This window comes from Periplaneta americana, chromosome 6 (assembly GCF_040183065.1).
Source record: "Periplaneta americana isolate PAMFEO1 chromosome 6, P.americana_PAMFEO1_priV1, whole genome shotgun sequence".
Classification (NCBI taxonomy): domain Eukaryota; kingdom Metazoa; phylum Arthropoda; class Insecta; order Blattodea; family Blattidae; genus Periplaneta; species Periplaneta americana.
The window spans coordinates 122,184,557-122,207,484 of NC_091122.1; the positions used below are offsets into that span (position 1 = coordinate 122,184,557).

The following is a 22,928-nucleotide window of genomic DNA, read 5'->3' on the forward strand; positions in this document are numbered from 1 at the left end:
TGTTGAAATTACAGGTTATGTTTGCTGTCCCAGTTGCCCCTTTCTGTCTAATTTTAGTGATCTCCAATGCCCTGCCATTCATATGGAAATATTATAGGTTATGTTTACTGTATCTTATATTCCTAAATTCGCAATTATACATTATAATTAAGCATAATGTCATGTATGATACTCCGCACATTCAATTTGTCTGTATTTTAATACTACAATTGAGTACTGAATTATTGTATTTATCTACTACCTACGAGTAAGAGACGAAGTAACAATCGTACGTACACTAATTTCATAGGAGTGGTATGATAAATTTTCTGTCTTTATTAAGGAAGGCAGATGTGCTATATTAAATCACAATATAAGTACTTTTTTATTAAACCTCAAAATAGCTTCCATTCCAAACTTAAAATGTTGATGCGAAAAGATTATGTTAACATGTAAAATTCTCTTCGCATTAAAATAACACAGTTTTGTAATTATTTCTGCAACATATTATGCAACAAGACGTAAAGGGAACTTATGGACACATTACACTAAATAAAACTTAGCTGTGATACGCAATAAAGTTGTAATATAATAATTCACTGAGCTCCATACACTGAAATAGAAAACCCGAACATATATTACGGCCTGGTCTATATCGAAAAGGCATTGACTGTGCCGTATTTCGCATTGTTGTGAAAAGTTGTGTAAACTGTGAAATGTTCGTTATCGGTTGTAATAATTGTAAATGGCTAAAATACAATAATTTGAGTAATAATATGGGACAAGGAGGACTATAAATTCTAAGAAAAAGAGGTCAGAATTATCCTTTCGAAAGATCCAGGAAGGTGAGTTTATAAAATATAATATCTATTTTATATAAACCTTGTGTATTTCGTATTTCAATAGTGGAAGGAAGGTGTTAATTTTTTAAAAGAACACGATATCAAAAGTACAATACATTTTATCGTCTGCTAGGAAAAGAGTCTGTGATGAGGCGATAGTAGCGATCCTGGTGGCTAGCAACTATCTATGGATGCATATTTCAACTGTCTATGTTTGCATTTTTAGTAAGTATTGAGCTTCGCAACTGTATATACTAATCTGTGCTTGAACGTTGTAACTAGACACATTCTATGTGTATACACATATACAGGGTGTTTCCGAGGTGGTGTTACAAACTTTCAGGGATGATGGAAAAGGGCACATGTATCAATTTGAGATAAGGAACCATGGTCCGGAAATGACTGAGTCGAAAGTTATAAGCAAAAATAATTGTGTGGAAATGGAATTGTAATTTGGCACCACGTGCCCTCCTTTCCTTAACCTTTGGAATAGTCGTGGAAAGATGGTATGGGCCGGTTGTCTCCTACGTGGGTACTTGTCCCGATACAATCTGTGAGCTTGTCCACTGTTCCCATTGGCTCATCCGTATTCAAAAATCAGGTTTGCTTATTCCGCTTTCGTGTACTACTCCATTTCACTAGGACTTATCGATTGGACACTGCAACTTGTACAGCTGTCAAAAGAAAAAGTGGCCGCTCTCCTCAAACAAAGTTCCCTTCGGGTATCTTCGCTACAATTCGGAGCCAGGCGATGTTACATGTTGTTGGACCACGTTGCCTGATATCTACACTTATAATTGAAGTATACTGTGTGTTATTCGATAGCATAATGGTAGCGTTCAGGCCTCTTATTCATGAGATCCTGCGTTCGACTACAACCTCGTGCTTTTTATGTCCTTTTTTGTTCTGTTTTTGAGAGAGACAAACTAGATATAATGGCTCCTTTCTCTTTTATGATTATTTTAGTAATTAACATCAGGTTCATTTATATATTATGCCATGACTTTATCATTATCATTATGATATTGTGGCTGCAAATGGAAAGAAAAAAGATTTTATTCTCAATAAAATATCTTTCGTGGCATAAACATAACAAATTTACTGGCGTCGGCCTTAAAACATTCAAACAATTAAGCGTTCAAAAAACAAAACAAAAAGCCACAGTTCAATATTTAGTCTATCTTCCTCTTATCTCGATCATCTTGCAGTCGAGTGGGCATGCAAATAGCGACTAGTCTTAGACACGATATTCCAGGCATTCTGAACATACACACATAAATGTTCTGTCCATGGGCAGGTCTTTCATTGCAAACCCAGCAATCTCCAATCTTTCCTATTTTCTGCCTTCGTCTTAGTCTCCGCATATGATCCACATATCCTAATGTCGTCTATTATTCTTTTCAACCAGAGACCCAACCAATTCCTTTTTCTCTTTCTATTCAGTTTCAGCATCATTCTTTCTTCACTCACTTTTTCAAACACAATTTTATTTCTTATTCTGTCTGTCCACTTCACACGCACCGTTCTTCTCCACATCCACATTTCAAATGCTTCAATTCGTTTCTCTTCATTTCGTCGTAATGTCCATGTTCTTTCCCCATACAGTGCCACACTCCACACAAAGCACTTCACTAGTCTCTTCCTTAGTTCTTTTTCCAGAGGTCCGCAGAAGATCCTTCTTCTTCTATTAAAAGCTTCCTTTGTTCATGTTTGCAGTTTTCCTTGGAAAGGATAGGCCTAAATGCGGTAACATCCCGTTGCTTTCCGCACACCACTATCTCTTTCGCATCTTATTAAATTCCAGGGGGCCCAAGCGTGGAGATGACGAGAGTGGATTTGACTAATTGGGCCCTCCGGACTTCACCGAAAGTCACGGCAAGGGTTAAATATTAATTCTATCAGGATGTTTGACCCGGTCAGAGACCGGGAAATCTCAATTAGCCTTTGCCCCCCGCATCCTGGACTAGCTTCTACGAATCATCAGAAAATATTAGAGTGTGATTGGGCCAATTTTTCCGAAAATGTTTCCACACTTTTGCTCTCGTAGCTCAGCGGACGAACGTCGGAATTTAGATGTCAACGTCTCAGGTTCAATTCCTCGTTACTCCTTTTCATTTTATTGTGGTTCAAGATAGTATAATGTAATAATACAAAAAGAAAAACTAATAGCAGTATTATGCAACTGGATTTTTCCAAACCTAATATTAAATTTATGTTATTTATATCGCTAAAGAACGATTAGAATATAAATAACTTGAATATTATTTATACAGTATCACTAAAGAACGATAACAGAATATAAATGATAAATATCGGTTTGTTTAATTAATATTTTGCGAAAGAACAATAACAATATAAATAACTTGAATATTGTTTTATAATGCTAATGAAGGAAAACAATATAAATGATAACTTGAATATTATTTAAATCGCTAAAGAACGATAACAATATAAAAAACGTGAATATTATTCATATCGGAATTTCACAGATTTATTACAGATGTATTTAAGAATTTGTAGAAGAATGGTAATTAGTAATAGTGTCCTATTTATTCATCTTGGAGCCAAATTTGTAACTTTTAAAAGTGTGGTTACTATGTTGAAGTGTATGTGTTGTAACGGATGCTTGATTTGTTATGTATGTGAGTCAGTTATGGGATGCTTGATGTCGTCGCAATGTCGTAATTATAGTTTGATTGTGTTTGTGTGACTATTGTGTATTAATTTATGATGTATGGTACGGAAAGCTGCATATTTGTGTTATAGAAGTGTTATGTATGTGTGTTGTTAATGTTTTTGTATGTTTCAAATTGATACCTGATATTTGTTTTGCAATCGCAATGCCTAATTTACGGATTGCTTATGTTTTGTTTACATCGCGTAAGCTAATTTAATTTTCTTTTCCTTTTCTCTTTATGCTTATCTTTTTTGTGTATAAAACTATAGCCCTAACATACATATGTAAAATAGGGCTAACCCCCATTGCAGATACAATAATAATTATTATTATTATTCATATCGTTATAATACGATAACAGAATACAAATGATGACCTGAATTTTATTCATATCTCTAAAGAACGATAACAAAATATAAATAACGTGATATCCATAAAGAACGATAACTGGATATAAATGATAATTTGAATATCATTTACATCGCTAAAGAACGATTAAAAATAAAATGAAAACTTGAAGAAGGCCCGAACCCAAGACCTTTGAATCATTAAACAAGCACTCTACCGCCGGTCTACGAGGCGCAGATATGGAACACTTTCATAGTTCCGGAACTGCTTGTACAAGCACATGCATCGTGTAACATCGCCGCGACCCGAAGTGGACTTTGAAAATATTCGCTGTTCACGAGTGCGGCCACTTTTTTTTTTGACAGCTGTACACATACACTTCTGCCTACAGACGTGCATATCAGGACTGACCATGTCCGTCATACATTACGCTATCTGCATTGCTTTAGTGTAGTTTCCTGTCCCCATCCCTCAGACAGCGCATTGAATGGATTGCTGTAATTAGACAACGTAAACAATGTCAGATGAATACAGTATGTGTAAGACGTACAGATAAATACATATAAATAAGGTGTAAAGAGCAATAAGTTATTTCATTTCCACACAACTATTTTTGCTTGTAACTTTCGACTCGGTCATTTCCGGACCAGGGTTCCTGATCTCAAATTGATACATGTGTCCTTCGCCATCATCCCTGAAAGTTTGTAACACCACCTCGGAAACACAGTGTACATAAATAAATAAATGGTAGAATTTACAGTAGTAGAATAAATGAGAGTAAAAGCAATATTATTCACACACAAGCTGCTTGCTTTTTGTTTTGTTTCGGCATGTTAAAGTAGAAAAAGTACAGTACCTGTCCTGTAACATTATCCCGTGCCGTGGCTATATCACCAATGAGTAAAGAGGAAGAAGATAGGTTTAGGTTTTGGTCTGAAATGAATTTCCGTGTCGGTAGATTCGTGTAATACAGTATTAACCACCACGAAACAAACACTCTTTCTGAAATCTCATTCTTTGAGTTGTGTGTTAGAGGTTCAATGCCAATAATATTGAATATTCCATACGCAACTACACTGTCGCAGGTTGCTTGATGACTATATGTAACCAAACGCAGGACTCTACTTAAAACATTCTTTACATAAGTAATCTGTCCAAACGAGATTCGAACTCACAACCCAAAGCTGTCTACAATTACAAGTACAGTTTGTTACCTTTAGATCACGCGAGTAGCCTCTATGCTTTGAGATTAGACGTTGGTATACTGCTGCTATCTTAAGTTGAATTGAAGAGAAGAATTTTATTGTAAGTATTCGATGGTGTTCGGGTTGTCATTTTTTGTGCAAATGGAGTTTGTTCCAGGTGAAAACTCTACAAGTGGGTATGCAGAAAAAAAAAGGAATACTTTTATTTGATGTGTTTTATTTCTGTAGGAAATTATTCGCAACAATGGTTCTGAGTTCGATTTCCATTTATCTCAAAACTCATTTTTTATGATTTATCTCCCTTTACCGAAACACCATCGAATTATCTTAAAACTTAAGAATGAACGTTAACAGTAAGCTTTAGTCGAGTTTGATGTGAACTATTTATTGCACAGTAATAATTAGCATAAATGTTGGCAGGGGCAAGTTACTTAAAAAAAATAGCGAGTTCCATACTACTACTTTTTCAACTATAGATGGGAAAACTTTTTTCTCGTAACGGTTCCAACTGTTCCAGTTCCTTGAAAATACTAGGTTCCAAATAACAGTTCCGAAATAACAGTACCTACCATATGTAACTTTTGTGTGCACAGTGGTATCTTGGAACCTCACGGTTGACTTAGACTAGTATCTGATGGAACGCTAGTATTTTGGAACAGGTACGTACTACTAATATGTAATGTAACAGTAGTATTTTGGAACATGCACGTACGACTAGTAATATAACAGTGGTATCTAGCACGCTAAATAATTACATACTTCCATGGATGAATATGTGTATGTATATATATATATATATATATATATATATATATATATATATGTATGTATGGTGTTTCCGAGGTGGTGTTACAAACTTTCAGGGTTGATGGTGAAGGGCACATGTATCAATTTGAGATCAGGAACCCTGGTCCGGAAATGACCGAGTTGCAAGCAAAACTAGTTGTGTGGAAATGAAAAAATTTTATTCCTCTGTACACCTTATTTATGTGTATTTATCCGTACATCTTACACATACTGTATTCATCTCACGTTGTTTACGTTATCTACTTACAGTATTCCATTCAGTGCGCTGTCTGAGGGATGGGGACAGGAAACTACACTAAAGCAATGCAGATAGCGTAATGTGTAACGGACATGGTCGGTCCTGATATGCACGTCTGTAGGCAGCAGTGTATGTTTACAAGTTGCAGTGACCAGTCGATCAGTCCTAGTGAAATGGAGGAGTACACGAGAGCGGAATAAGGAGCCCTGATTTTTGAATACGGATGAGCCAATGGGAACAGTAGACAAGCTCACAGATTGTATCGGGACAAGTACCCACGTAGGAGACAACCGGCCCATACCATCTTTCCACGACTATTCCAAAGGTTAAGGAAAGGAGGGCACGTGGTGCCAAATTACAATTCCATTTCCACACAATTATTTTTGCTTATAACTTTCGACTCAGCCATTTCCGGACCATGGTTCCTTATCTCAAATTGATACATGTGCCCTTTTCCATCATCCCTGAAAGTTTGTAACACCCTGTATATATATGTTTTTATTGTGCTTCCTTAAATTAGAGGCTGCCATTAGACAAAGTATACAAAACAATATAAATGATGAAAGAAAACAGAGTAAGAAAAAAAGTAAACAAGTACACAAACAAACAAACAATGGCAATATATAATTTCAAGGGAAAAATTGCTCCGGGGCCGGGTATCGATCCCGGGACCTCTGGTTGAACGTACCAGCGCTCTGCCAACTGAGCTCCACCCGACACCGTCTGTTTTACAGGGAGCTTTACCTGAAAGACTAGATTTGCATAATGGCAATATATACATCTCGTGTGTGTGTGTGCGTGCGTGCGTGTGTTTTTTTGTGTGTTTTTTTTACTTCCCTGTATGCCATGTAATGCAGTATGGTGTCATAGTGAGCAGAGATGTGAATTCGTGGAAAAGAAATGTTTTCTATTGCCAAATTGAATTCGTAGATCAGGTTTGTTCGAAGCAGCAAATGTAATGCAATTTTAAATTATTTGTAAATTTTATTGGTCACGAAATCGAAGTGGATCCCAATGGTAAATAAAAACCTAACCTATTCTTTCTCTTCTGCTCAGCTCAAGTTTATAATAGTGTTCAGTTTCTCCAAAAATTAGTAAATAAAAGCTATAATCATTTCGATCGTGCTAAAATTCATATTAATACCGTCATGAAGAGTAATAATCTCACTGTAATGAAATAAGAAAATTTACCGTTATATTTTTGTAAATAAACTTCGATAATAGTCATGTTTCAACACAATTTAGTTTAATTTCAAGAATTGGTAATGAAACTAAAATTGTAAAATATTTATAAATAAAACATAACCTATATATTTTCACCTCCCTTGCTAAAATTCACAATGTAGTTACTGTACTCTAATACAGGCATTATGCTAATAATTTGTTTGATAGAATCCTATACTCAGTAACATTAGTTTCAAGATAATGTATACATTTTTAGTGAGCCTCTTCATATCTTTACTATTTATCTTTCACTTTAGATTCCAACATTTCTTTGAGTGCGACGAAAGGATTCCCAATTCTGCTTTTAAGCAGTGGCGCCAACTTATATGGGCTCGTGGGATCCGAGCCCACTCAATAATTTATCGTTATAATTATACTTAGACATTTATTTAACTTATACCTCAAATGTTTGAGCCCACCCAGTGTTTTCTAAAAGTTGGCGCCATTGCTTTCAATAGTGCCAAGCATGTTCCGTTCTGTCACGTGGAACAGGCGTTGTCATAATGTAGCTCCAAAGTGAAACGAGTATTTTGTAACAGCAAGTATTTCGTACTAGCGGTATTTTGGAACGTAGTATTCCAAGGTGCTGTTACGTTTTGGAATAGTTCCAAGCAAGGGACTGTTCCAAAATAACCGTTAGGTTATTTTTTCCCCACCTCTACCCTCAACCATTTGAAGCAGAATCGCAGGGTAACCTTCTATATTTGACATAGGACTCATTTCGCCATCATTAATAATATCAACTTCGGAATATGTATTATATTAATTTCGAGTGTTAAATATTAGGTACAGTACCTTGTTGACTAGTTTCATCCTGTTATGAGCTATCTTCAGAACTGGTTGGTGCTGGTCTTCGCGCCTTTTGTTTGCATTTCCTGTGGGGGTGTTTTTGTGTAGTGTAATATGGAGTCAAAAGTGTGTTTGTTCTGAAATTGAGTTTTGTATTGAGAATTTCATGTGGATGTGTTTTTGTGTGCCTGTATATTTCGTATTCTAGTGTGTTTAGTTTCTGGCTTTTCGTTGAATATTAGAATTTCTGTGTTTGTGTTTATGTCGTTATAAGTGTAGTTGGGATTTTTAATGTGTTCTGAGTATGTGGAAGTGTTTTGTAATTTTATTATGGCTGTGATTTGTTCTTTGTAACATGTTTGAAATGAACTGCCTGTAGAAGTTGTTGCTGGTGTTGCATACGCTTGTGTGGTTATATTTGTTTGTTTGTGTGTTCAAATGCTTTTGTAGAGTGTTTTTTGTTCTGTATACAATGTCGTAATTCAATTTCTTGAATGAGGTTGCAATCTTGTGGGTGATTTGTTTTCGTATGTTAGTGTGATGTATATTTTGTGTTCTTGTGTTTGTGTCGTATTCTTATTTTTTTGTGACAAAAAATAATCACATTTAGCCCCAGTAGCATATACTTAGTATCATCTCTCCTGCTAACAACGCCACATCATCAGCAAATCTTATGCAGTTTATTCTTCTTCCTCCTACTATCACTCCTCCCATGTTCTGTATACAGTTCCTCCAAGTAGATGTCGAACAGGGTAGATGATAAATGACATACTTGTACTCCTCTCCCTATTTCACTTCCTCCTGACATTTTTTCTCCTGTCCTGATTTTGACTCGTTTCATAAAGGTTTATTATTATTATTATTATTATTGTTATTCAGATAAAATAATAGGTCTACAAGTTTAGGCTTCTGAAATTGTTTAGCGTAGAATTCTGCTTTCGAAAATTGTTTTAAAAATTTGAAAATAGAGATAAAAGTTTTGGTATTTTATTAAGGTGGGAAATTTTTCTTATAATCTGAAAATGTTTAGAAATTTTTGGAGGGAAGATGCCTTTACTGAACCCGGAGGTGTACGCAGGGAGGTTACCGGGTTTGAACCTCCCCCTTGAACTTTAAAAGAAATGTCATATTTACATTGAGGAGGTCAGAAGTAAAGGGGTGTAAGTGCATTTAAGTTATTTGTGAGAAAATGTGGTTGAAAGTGCTTAAGATTTCGTAAATTCCGTGAAATCTTTTATTTAAAATTTAGTGTGTTGATGTAGTTAAAAGAGTATCCCTTTGCCACTAAAAATTTAAGGGCCATATTCATAGACATTCTTAGCACGGGCTTCCTGTGGATGATCAGCGAACTAATGTTTTTCGTATTCATAAACCATTGTTAGCGATATATTATGGTATGAACCCTGTACAAGTAACCAGTCGATAGCCAAGGCTAGTTTAGCACGCTCGTAGCGCAGGCTAGCGAAATGTCTATGAATAGCACCCTTAATGTTTTACCTTTCCCTGGATGCACTTAACTCATGCTCTTAGAAATGTCACTTGTACCCCTTGCTTCTGGCCCTCTCATTTGAGTATTTTTTTTCCATAATCGTTTTCACTTCTCTAATTTTTCACTGTCAGAGTAACAAAATCTATATCGACATAAGACATAGTCCTCCTACCCCTCCTTCAATATAATCCCTGTGCTTGGTGTTGCAGCATGTTCGAATTATCTTTATTATAGAGACCTACCCCCTAGTACCGACCTTGTAATAAAATGAAGTCGACACAATATGTTATTTAGCTTGTTGTGAAACATATTGAAAAGATTGTTTTGACAGTTCTGCAGTGGACATGTTAAATATTGTATATTGTCGACTTTAAACTCATTTTAAGATCGGTATTCACTCGTTCGTAAGTTTGAGTTCTGACTTTATTGTGAACCGTTTAATGTTTTGTAAATTGTACTAGTGCTTGTGCAGCAAATGCTGCAAACCAAGTTCATTAGACGTTCAAATAAAAATATTTCAGATTTAATTTCAATGAAAAATACCAGACATTTTGAAAGTTATTTGCTTTCATAATAATGAAACATACTCTCTCTGAATGTTTTTTTTTTTTTTTTTTTTGCCAGATACTTTTTCATGGGGGAGTAAAGCAATAGTTATTTCAGGTCATTATGGATTGTATGTGGAAGTTAAAGAACGTTAGGTTTTCTATGCTTTCGAACAATAGACATAGCATCTTGGCATAGCTGCTGCTTGTAGAGCTTGAATTATTGAAGGTAAAATCATTTTATACTGCTAAGAGGTATTGCTGAAATGATCTCTATAGCTCAACTGATGAACTGTTTATGTTTATAAATTGAATTAATCTACTTGATATTAATTGCACAAATTTGTATAGCTTAATGAAAGTATGCTACTTTGTTTTGTATATATTTGTATAGTTTTGGCCGATGAATTGTATATGCTTTAAATTGAATAGTAATCTATATAAATCTATTGATAAATTGTTTGTGTTTGTAATTTGAAGTAGTTTGCATGATATGTATTATCAATTTCTGTATATCACAACTAGTTGAATTGTTTATGCCTTAAATTTAATTAACATACTTGTTTTGTATTATACATATAGCTCAACTGATGAATGATCGTTTGCGTTTGTAAATTTAATAATCTGATTGGCTATGTATTGTATACTTTTCGTAGAGCATCGATGTAGCTCAGTCGGCAGACTCGCTGGGTTGCTGATCCGGAGCTGCGTTCGGGCTTGGGTTGGATCCCCCTTTGGTCTTTGGTTTCTTCTGAGGTTTTCCACAGCCGTGGGACTGAAGCCGGATGGTCTGTGGCGAGTCTATGACCAATCCTTGGCATCAACCCCTTTGATTTGATTACCTGGTTGGGTTTTTCCGAGGTTTTCCCCAACCAAAAGGAAAATGCCGGGTAATATTTTGGCGAATCCTCGGACCTCACCTCATCTCACTTCATCTCGCCAAAATACTGTATGAAAAAGACCCAACCCCACTTGATTAATAACTATGAAAATGTTTGATTTTTAATAACAATATTAGTTTTGTATTTTATATATTAACATCATGGCATTAACCATAATAATAATTCATTTCTAATGGTAATAATGTCATCAAACCACTTCAAGTTTTGTAGATTTTAATATCCAATACACAGCTGTACTCAGAAAATTACACACCGCAGAATCAGCCTGTAAATTATTTTAGTATGTCTTGAAGATTTTAATAACCAATTGAATATGAACTCTAAATATGTCAGCAATCCTGTAGGTCATGACCTTCGTGTAATAGCCTATTGTTTATTGTAGTGTGTGTTTTGTTTTATTTTGAAATGCAATTAGATCTCAAAACTGACAAAAGATGGATTTTGGAAAATAGGAAAATTATATAGGAAAACTGACATTTCATTGAAAACTACTATTTTTCTGAAAAACTTTGGTTTCCAAGCTTCAAAATGAAGGGTCATTTATTAAAATCCGTTCACCCGTTTTCCCCTAATTTCCATTACCAGTTAAAATTATTTATATATATAGATAATATTAATAAATATATATATATATAATATTAATAAATATACCGTAACATAATGGAAATATACAAAATTTAAAATATCGATCATGTAAATTGTTAACAATTTTAATAATTATGCCCATCTTTGGCAAAATTCTGTGTACGCCACTGACTGAACATGGCAACACTGGTTCCAGCTGTGTACAGTTCTATTCTTTACAATATTCCGATATTTTTTATGAGACTATATTTTTAGGTATTTCTTTTGTATAAATATTGGTATAGGTACATACATATTCATAAAAATGTTATTTCTGTGATAACCTGTATATTTACTTCTCATCGAAAGAATATTTTTTCCGTCTCCGTTCTCACCATTCAAATATAACAAATTATCGGAATCACATTTTTTTCTATTGCTGGCAAACATTACCATTTCATTAAATCCTCTTCAACTGAAACCGAACAATCATTCCTCCAACGCCAAACGTAAACAGGATGTTGACCCAAAATAAATATGCAAGTTGGCTATACTGTTGCCAATAACAATTACCCATGTGGGAGTAATCAGAACAAAAGCGCATCTTTTATGCTGTCAGTGTCATGACCTCCACGAGGTTATTAGAGTGTAGGCTATTCAATCAGTACGCACTCATTCCACTAATCGTGCGCACTGATCCATTGTTTATCGGAATACTGTTTATTCGCAGCAACCATTATCCAACTAATTTCTATATCACGAGGTATCAGGCTTCAACAGAGATTTTGTTTTGGTAGAAAATTTTTAGTTTTACAACCGTATGTTAGAGATTATTTCTCCCACGTTTCGGAATATCTCAAAGGCTTCGAACGACATGTTTGTTTTATATATCAATAAAAAAACAACGTTCATAAGAATAGCTTGTTACTGGAATACATTTTCATAAGATAATATCAATCAATCGTTTATTAATGTTATGAGCAACAGTTGTTGCAATAGACATAAAATATAATAAATTACAAGAAAGATAAAATAATATTTGACATAAAATATAAAAACCGATGAATACAACAATACAAATGAAATGTAATACTGGTAATAATAATAATAATAATAATAATAATAATAATAATAATAATAATCGTAATACTGTAATACAGAGCAATGCAGCTTATAAATTTAGAATACATTTACAGTGAAGTCAAGAAATTCACTATTACTATAGAATCGATGGTTGATTAACCAGTTGTACAAAACAGATTCAAATTGTATATAAGTTGCATCATACGCCTTCTTTGTCCGCTTTGCAAAGAAAAGGATTCCTATAAGCATATTTTATTACTGTGTGTCGAAGTGGAACTTGTACGGAGAAAATATTTACCACCCTCGATGCTAAGTCAGAGTAGAAGTTCGCTTGCATGTCTTGACCTCATGGGGAATAGAGAATGGGAACAAAGGACTGGATTGTTCCTCTTGAAGGCGAGAAAGATTAGAACTGCAGCTGTCGAAGTCTGCGACGCGAACTGAGGAAGGGATAATAGTATCCACCCAACGGTACACTTATAGGTCTTTTAGGTTAGGATATATTATATAATGTGTTTTATTGTGCCATTTCCATTTTAATATGTGTGTTCTTGTAGAGAGTAGTTGGATGCAATCATAGGTGTGGGGGGGGGAACCTACAAAGGAGGACTTGTTTCGGGTACAAAGCACGTACGGTCAGAAGACCCGTGCATTGGATTTTAGACAAAATTATGATAATATAAAATTTATATGTATAATATTACTCAATAAATCCATCTATCTATCTAAAAAAAACTTATTAAACATTGTTATAGCAATGCAATTGAACCATTTTTTGGACTTAATCTAGCTCTAGGATCTGAAAGACAATAATAAATTGTACCTTATATTATAGTGATGAACTTCTGTTTTAGGGTGATAAGTATTAAGGTTTTTCTTAATTTTCATTACATGTATAAAGTAATGACAGTTAAATTTTTTTCTTAAATAAATAGTGGTCTACAGTTAGCATCATATGCAGACCCTGTTAAAATGCGTATAGCTTTTTTTTTATAGAATGACAATCTTGGATATGCTACCGCTATTTCCCCAAATATAAATACCATATAATAATATACTATTGATAAAGTCGTAATAAGAATTTATGAGATAGAATTTTGGTATTAAAGGTATTAAAAGTCTTAATAAGTAAAATAGTCTTGATAGCCTAATACTTAACAAATTAATATGTTCATCCCATGCTAGCTTAGAATCCAATACAAGTCCTAACAATTTTACCTGTGACTGAGCTTCGGCGTCCGATGTATTTTTCAATGAAAATATTATATTTTGAGTTTTATTTAAATTTAGACTGAAACCATTCACCCGAAACCAGTTTACTACAGTATTATATGATTTTTTTCATTATTGAATTCAAAATTTTTATATCAGTATGTGGTAAATAAATATAATCAAACTGTAAGTTTATTGCCAGAAAAATATAACAATGAAATCATCTTGAAACTTGCAATAGCAATGACACAGCTCCCCCCACTTTAAGAGGTTTTTAAAATTTGAAGATCTGCCAAAATCTATTACTCTTTAGTCTTTGAGGCAGTCTCTTTTCTTGTTTGGGGATAATTGAAATTTTTAAATAATAAAAAGATAAAAAAAAAACACATGACACAAAAGTGAATTTTAGAATGAAGATAAATTAAGGTATACATCAACTCTAGAAATGTCAGTTTACTTCACAATTTTGTTGTAAAATAAGTGTCTATTGGTGGTTTAATAAAAGTATTATGCTTCATGCAAATCATTCGCGGATAAATTGAATTGCATTGAATACAAAATATTCAGTATAATACTCGTAGTTCAGGAGACATCTCTGTACACAGACAGCATGACTGAGACTATCACTTTGTAAACATCGGGATTTTGAAAATTTTAATTTTCGCAAAAAACCTCGAAATCGACTTTTTTTATAGCATTACTTTATTTTCTATAATGGGGAAAAAAATTGATGGGAGCCAATTTTGAATAAACAGCCATCTTGTTTTTTCCCCCCTTTTCTCAATGAAAACGTCAGTTAGTGATAAAACAATACCTCATATACATTCGGAAAAATCCAGTGAATAAGTACAAAATTTGTGCATTTTAGGCTAAACCGAAATACTGGAAGAACGTGGGTACTGAAAATCATCTTGGGTAATAATTCTGAAAACGAAAATATCCTTACAATTTTCAAAATTTATTTTTGCTATTGTTACAATAATTTCTCTGTTTATAAGGTCTATTGAGAAAAGATTTTAAAATCTTCCTCTCTACTGATCATAGGAAATATAGTGAGACCAAAGAATGATCCGTACCGTAAGCTGGTCGCTGCTGTAGGTTTGTTGTCATCAGTTTATGGTTAAATTACAGACCTACCAACTTTCATGCAAAATGATAGAATAATCCGCAATTAGGTCACGATATTTTCTCTCCTGCCCTCTTTTTCATTTCATTTCGTTTATTATATTCCATAGATCTTACATGAGCAATGAAGCTTTAAGATATGGAACAAGTCAAAATTTTACAATATTACTATTACAATTTTTACAAATTTTTACAATTTTTACAGTTTTAATATTTTGTAATTTTCTACAATTTTTACAATATTTTGGCGAGGTGTAGTGAAATGAGGTGAGGCCCGAGGATTCGCTAAAAGATTACCCGGCATTTGCCTTTTGGTTGGGGAAAACCTCGGAAAAAACCAACCAGGTAATCAGACCAAAGGGGTGAAATGAAGTGAGGCCGAGGACTCGCCATAAACCATTTGGCTTCAATCCCAGGCTGGGGAATACATCGGAAGAACTGATACGGTGACCTCCGGTATTTAGAGGTCATCACATAATTTTCGTGTTTAATTTTATGTTTTCGTCCCATTGCTATTATTATTATTATTATTATTATTATTATTATTATTGTTGTTGTTGTTGTTGTTGTTGTTGTTATTGTTATTGTTGTTATTATTGTTGTTATTATTATTGTTATTATTATTATTATTATTATTATTATTATTATTATTATTATTATTATTATTATTATGTATTTAATGCTCAACCAGATTGATTCAACATCATTTGGTTTCTAGCACACCAGTACAAAGTCTCCATATAGGATTTAAAATTTACAAGTTTTTTTTACAAACATTTAAATGTTCCCAATTCATAATAGAATTTTCCTCATTACAAACGACGCAATGAGGTGATGGTAAAATACTCAGTTTACATAAATATTCCGCCAGGCAGTCGTGTCCTGTGGTAGTCTTTATGACAGCTATAGTCTCTTTACGGGGATGATCAGGAAGTATCTCTGACTTGTCAACAAGACCAGCCCATTTCTTGCCATCACTCTTTATTTGAAGATCTGAAAGAAACTCATTCTTAAATGAGCGGTTAACTAATCGTTTCAAGTTGTGATACGAAAGTTGGGAGGTCGTCCGTAACAATATTTCAGTCCCTATTTTTGCTAGGGAGTCCGCAATCTCATTCCCTGAAATACCAACATGCGAAGGTATCCACTGGAGGACAACGACGACTTTTAACGCTTTGAGTGAGGCAAAGGATTTTCTGATCTCGACAACTCTTGATGTTACAGGATGAGGGAGAGATGCCACCCCCAAAATGGCAGATTGAGAGTCGCAGAGAATGACAACACGACTGTGGCAAGTCAGTCTTCCAAGCAATTGCTTTAAGGCAAGGTTTATGGCCTCCAATTCGCCATCGAAGTGCGACTGATATTATTATTACTATTATTATCATTGTCATTATTGAAAAGGATGTCCTCTCCTAAATTTCAATCTCCCTCATTTTATCTCTCGTAGGTTGGTAAGTCCGAAGTTACATGCGCTCTACAGTTGTCAAGAATAACGTAAGACGTTCGGTCAGCATTTCACCGATACGGCTGAGCTTTTGGCCGCACTGTAAGTTGTTAGTAATGATTACTTTCTCGTCTTTCTGATTTCAGCTTTCGTGCAGATGTCTAGGAAATAGCGGCATTCTGGGTAAACATCCTTGGAACCAATGTAAGTAGACCTATTACAAGTAGATAAAACTGTAAGATTCTTTTCAAAATACGCATTTCTGTATATGCCATAGGCCCACTACTGAAATTTTTACATTATGACGGGTTCTAAGTCAGTTGTTTGAAATTAACAGATTCGTCGACTATAAGGGACTCAAGAGGTAACTTTCGTGTCTATACGGGCGGAGATATTGAACAAAAGTAGATCACAAAGTTAAGCTATTACTCACGTAGAAGTTTTGCATGAAAATTTCCTTTCAGACGGAAGCATTAGTGGAGAAGTAGGCGTCAAAGTTTGTCTTGTAACTCTCTAATAACAAAGGCAGAGTCTAGCAGCATATTGTACGCTTGTCAATGAAGAAATATGTGTACTCAGAGGCAAGAGATTTCTCCTGGTTCTACTTCCAGTTCGATACAAACGCCAAAACTACTACAGACCTAGATATTTACTTGTTCATAATTTAACCGCAAGTAAGAGTAGCAACTCCTTACTCGATAAAGTGTGTCTCTTGATGTCATCTGTTCCATCTTTTGTTATCGTCATTCTCGTCATCTACTTGTATCACTTTGTTCTCTTTCTGTGTTGTTAAGATGCCACTTCCTTTCAGCTGTCTCGGAAGGAATAAGTGAAACACATTACCTGCAAAAGATAAATATTTTCACTGAAACATGTGTGACTTCATACAATGGCCTGCTGCCATACGCTAAATGCTCTTTGGAAGACCGGTTGATTTCGTGAGAGCTTTTTAGCCTATGCATGACTCGCTCTGTTTTTGCTTTGTTTTGTTTCTTTCTTCCTTTTTGTGTCTGTTTATAAAGTGTTATAGTCGTAAATAATCAGTTACAGAGATAATAAATATCCAAGTGGTAAATTAGGTGCAAAATTAACATAATAATTTCCCTAGTAGTGTGTTGTATTGTATTGTATTGTATTGTATTGTATTGTATTGTATTGTATTGTATTGTATTGTATTGTATTTATTTACATGTCATAGTATTCGTACATTGCTTCACCGCTAGAATATACAGGGCAGAGTGCTGCATTGGAGTTAAATCGCTCGCTTGAACTCGGTCGAATGTCGCACCCTCGAGTGAGATACGATCGGTCGTGATACGCTCGTAATAAATAGAAGCACAGTACAAGGTCATCTCACCGACATGTCTTATCTTGTATGGAAGGCGACAGATAAGATACACATATGTTTTGCTCACACGGTAAAAATAAGGCTTTATTTTCTTCGTTTATGACAAACGTTTAATGGAACAGTCAATGGAACGTACCAAAACAGGAACATGAAGTTATAAATAAAATAGTATGAAAAACTTCGATATACAGTTATTATTGCTAATTAATAATTATTCAATGTTTGATTTACCACATATATAATGTGTTAGGTCCATACATACTGTTCCGCCTATATACTGCGACAATGTAGAAACGTTTTACGAAGTATTATTGATATAGCAGTAGCCTAGATTAATAACAATATTAGTACAGAGATAACGTCACAGAAAATACAATAAAACGAATAATCATCCTGCACAACTGTTACAGACGCAAAGATTGATTCATTAATTATTATTATTATTATTATTATTATTATTATTATTATTATTATTACTAGAAAACTTGTTACGGTTCTTGCATCATCGTGATTGTGTTCTCCGTTTATAATAATTACATTTACATCCAATAACATCTATCAGATGTGGCAAAAACAAAATCACTCCTGTGTGGAAAAAAAAAATTACGTACAACATTTATATTACATTTTAAAGCAAGTTTTGTAGTTGTACTATAGAGAGGTTAGTTGAACACTGCAAAGTTTTGAAATGATAAACATGTATTATGTTACTACACAGTTCATCACTGTAACAAGAACGAATGTCTAACGCTCGGCTTATACCGTTCGAGGATTTATCGCTCGCGACAATTTTACCCATCATGCATGTGCGCTACCTATCGGATTATGCTATGAAGTACTTGGCGCTCGAGCGAAAACTTCCGATGCAGACCTCTGATTTACACAGTTCGGATATTAAGTAATAAGAGATAACTCAATAATTTGCTGAGTTACAATATATTGGTTTTATACTCGTATTACTTGAAGTACTATGCAAAGGTCACTTTTTTCCTTTTCCTTTCACGGATAATGCCTAATGCCGTTTCGACTTCACATATTTTATGGCAGGCCAAATCGGCCTAGAGGGTGGCGAAAGGCTAAGGCCCCACCTTTACAGACAATCGGCACTGAATGGCAGGAGGGATATGTAAATCTAAGACCTCATTGGGAATCGAACCCGCGACCTTCCTACTTGCAGCGTTACTCAACCGGAAGGCTACCGCTCGCCACCTTTTACGATAGTACTTTATTGTATTTTATGTAGCGTAGATATTTAATTCTCTCCTTAGATCATTTTAATAATCTTAGAAAACAAAATTATGGCCCGTTTTCTGATTTCAGTTTTGGCCTAGTTTCCATTTTTATATCCGAAACTGAAGCGATTGTTAGTTAAAGTTTTAAGAGTAGGCAATCCGATAATGTACAAGGGGCTATCAATAAGTTTCCGGACTGCCCTGAATGTAGGCAACAGACAGGGCATAGCAAACGGAGAAGTTATCTAGAACCAGGGAAACGCCTGAAAACTAGCTCTATACTAAATGCATCACTTGAAACCCAGAGACGACTAGCCATAAGGCATATAGGGAAATATTCCAGGAAAAATCGTAATACATCCTCGACATGTTTGCACAAAATTACGTGTAGAATCTTAGTTCTTAAAGACAATCTGACGCTGCTTGATAGACAAACTTAACAGGCATGGAAGTAATGATCTTCATTATGTATGTATGTATGTTTAACGATTAAATAAATACCAGTGCTGTTTGGAAATATATTGATTGCACCTTCTATTAGATGTGCCAATAGATTAATGTTTGTGGAGGGTATTTAAAGAATGAGGTGCTCAGTGTTCCGCCCCCACGAAACATAAAAAACTCGAAGAATTCGTAGTAAAGTTCTCGAAATTCCTGTGGACTTGTTGCGTCATCTAATGAGAATGTATTTAGAGCCTAGATTTGAAGAATGTGTGCAGCGAAACGGATGTCATCTTCAAGACGTAGCATTCAGAACATAAATTGTTACGAGGAACAGTTAAACTCTGTCATAGGCTGCTTTATCTTAAGGGGGGAGGTACAACTTTCGTTATTATAATTTTACTTTGTGTCAAGATTTCTTTCTCAGAACCTGTAGACATTTGGATATAAAAATTGGCATGCTTAATATACACTATATTTACTAAGAAATTGTAATGTTTGTGGAAACTAATAGTTGTGTTTTTAATTATGAAAATTTGTGAAATATTTTGTTCAGCCGGAAGCATTTACCTGATAATTCAAAAAGTACATAAGATATTTTAATGAAACTTTGCATATATGTATAGTTTTCCCACGTGAAGGACATATTCTAAAATCGTGAATGCAGAATATATAGCTTATGTTTTAAAAATAATATTAATTCCATACTAAATTTAAAAAAAATTATATTTGTCCACAACTGTGGAGTAACGGTCAACGAGTCTGGCCGCGAAACCAAGTGGCCCGGGTTCGAATCCCGGTCGGGGCAAGTTACCTGGTTGAGGTTTTTTTCGGGGTTTTCCCTCAACCCAAATACGAGCAAATGCTGGCTAACTTTCGGTGCTGGACCCCGGACGCATTTCACCGGCATTATCACCTTCATTTCATTCAGACGCTAAATAACCTAGATGTTGATACAGCGTCGTAAAATAACCCAATAAAAATTATTAATATTATTTTAAAAATAACTATACATTCCATAGTAAAGATCTTAATGTTCTTATGGGAAAACTACAAGGCTCAATGAATATTCCGAACTGTAAGTACTTGTAGTTATTGTACCGTTAAACATAGCCTACAGTATATGTGCGTGTCACTGAAGATTATTATTTCTTCCTTGCCTGTTGAGTCAGTCTATCAAACAGCGTCAGATTGTCTTTAAGAATTGAAATTTTAGACGTGGTTTTGTGCAAACATGTGAAGGACCTATTAAGATTTTTCCTGGAATACCTCCATATAATATGCCTTATGGCTAGTCTTCTTCTCTGCGTTTCAAGTGATGCATTTAGTAACTATAGACTTAGCTTCCCTGCGTTTCCCTGGTTCTAGATAACTTCTCCGTTTCCTATGTTCTGTGTGTTGCCTACACTGAGGGCTGTCCGGAAACTTATCGATTTCTCCTTGGTTACATGCATGCAACATCTCATTAAGATATAAGTACTTTATTAGCTGTGAAGTAAACGCTGTTCGGCTCAACAAAGTAATCAAAAAATTTTAAATCAACTGTTAGGTTTTCAAAAATATTAAAATTGCTTAGTCATATACAGATGGTGAATATTGAAGTCTGCCGATTTTTATTTCTAAAAAAAGAGATTTTGAGGGGGGGGGAAATGTTTAAATATAGTAAAATAATACTAGCGAAAGGTGTACCTTCCACGTTGAATTAATTTTTTATATTTATTAATGATGTTTACACTTTGCAACGCAATAAATCTGTGTAAGTATAGAGATATGAACGAAATCTCTAATTACATGTCTGTGGACAAAGAAAGATTGACTGGAAGACCTAAGACGAAGATTAGTATGCAGTATTTCACATAAGATTTGAACTCCTCCATAAATATCTGTAATTTTTAGTTTGGTAACGTTTTGAAAATTGCTTCTACGTTTGAGAAGGTATAAATTAGAAACATAAATGTTTATCAGTCTTTAATTACAGAAACGAGACAGAAATATCGATTTACACTGCTCTGATAAAACTTGATTACACAGCCCATGCTGTTCCAGCTAAGCCCGCCTGGAGCTCCGTGCCAATGTACTACGCCGTTTTGTTTCATACAGACTACTCTCTCGCACAAAACTACATTCAGATGTACCAATTGATGCATCAGGTAAATGACACACAGCCGTACAGACTTTAGATATCACACAGAAAGCACCGTTGCCATGGAAACGGCCAATAAATGAAACTCGCCGGATTGCAATCGTTGTTTCAACCTCCAATTTCAGAATGAGAAAGTAGAATGTTTTAATGGCCCTTGCAACTATAACGGATAGCCCCAATTACGAAAGGGGGTGAGAGTTGACCAGCGAACCGTCGGAGTCCTATGAGGGCAGCACAGTTTTGTAGCTAATTTTTTTTATCCTTGGATAATGACTCTTTGAACATTACTATATCTAGCATGTATAACTGTCTAGAGCAGGCTGCTTCTGTTAGATTGACCTTTATATCATCATAATTTTACAAGGAACTGCGTGTAGAATACATGCATTTGCCGTATTAGACTCTGGAAATAAACGGAAAAAGAACAGTTTCCTTTTCAAATTAATTATTCTTGCTTCTCCCATGGTCCCTAATCGGTTCAGATTCCCAAGTGAAAATCTCAAATTAAAGCTATAAAGTACGTCATTAGTAGGCAGGGCATTTTTGTTCCCAAACGTACAGCGGATCGAGTAGTTTCTTCTGGTACATCTATTACGTCACGTCGGTGCTTAACGTTGCTCGTTAGCCATGGATGCATAAGCAGGGAAGTATTGTAAGCAGGTACGCATATGCTATAAATCATAGTGCAATACAGGCGCTCCATCGTCAATGTTGTATATGTAAAACACTAAGTTACGACTACATTGTGATCTGATTCTAATATTGAGTAAGTTGCATTTTCATTCAAACTTTTGTGTTAATATTATTTTAATTTATCAATCTATGTTATATTGTATTTCATTTTGATCTGTATTAGTATATATTGTGTGAAATGTAAATATTGTTAATTTGTATAATTATTGATTTTTGTTATTATAATTGTGTCTCTGTAACGTCTTATGACGTAGGATGAACATTTTCTTAGCTTAAACAAATTTTTACTGACAGTTATGGTAAAAGATATGGATTTCATAATCTCAGAATATATATTTTTGTTCACCGTAACACATCTGATTTTGTTAAATGAATTAATTGTACATATTGTGTTTTTTAGAGTATATACAGTTAATGTGTATCATACTTACTATTATGTTCTATAATATAATGCAAATCTCGGATTGAGGAGGCAACTTCCTGGAATTTGGCTAAGTTACAGGAAAATAACCTGCAACAAAATGAAGGTTTTAAGGGAAAACTATAGATTTTAATGAGGATTTATAATGTGTTTCAATCAGGGATGGTCCATATC

At 34.6% G+C, this 22,928-nt stretch overlaps 1 protein-coding gene and 1 long non-coding RNA gene across 2 annotated transcripts in view; one reads left to right on the forward strand and one right to left on the reverse strand.

The window, feature by feature from the left end:
- Positions 1 to 16,689, forward strand: part of LOC138701690 (uncharacterized) — a 333,034-nt gene extending 316,345 nt beyond the window's left edge. The window contains exon 4 of the long non-coding RNA XR_011332668.1: positions 16,623 to 16,689. This is a non-coding gene — a long non-coding RNA (uncharacterized lncRNA). The remainder of the gene's footprint in view (positions 1 to 16,622) is intronic.
- wake (wide awake) overlaps positions 1 to 22,928 on the reverse strand; it is an 883,946-nt gene that overhangs the window by 806,266 nt on the left and 54,752 nt on the right. The window lies entirely within an intron of this gene.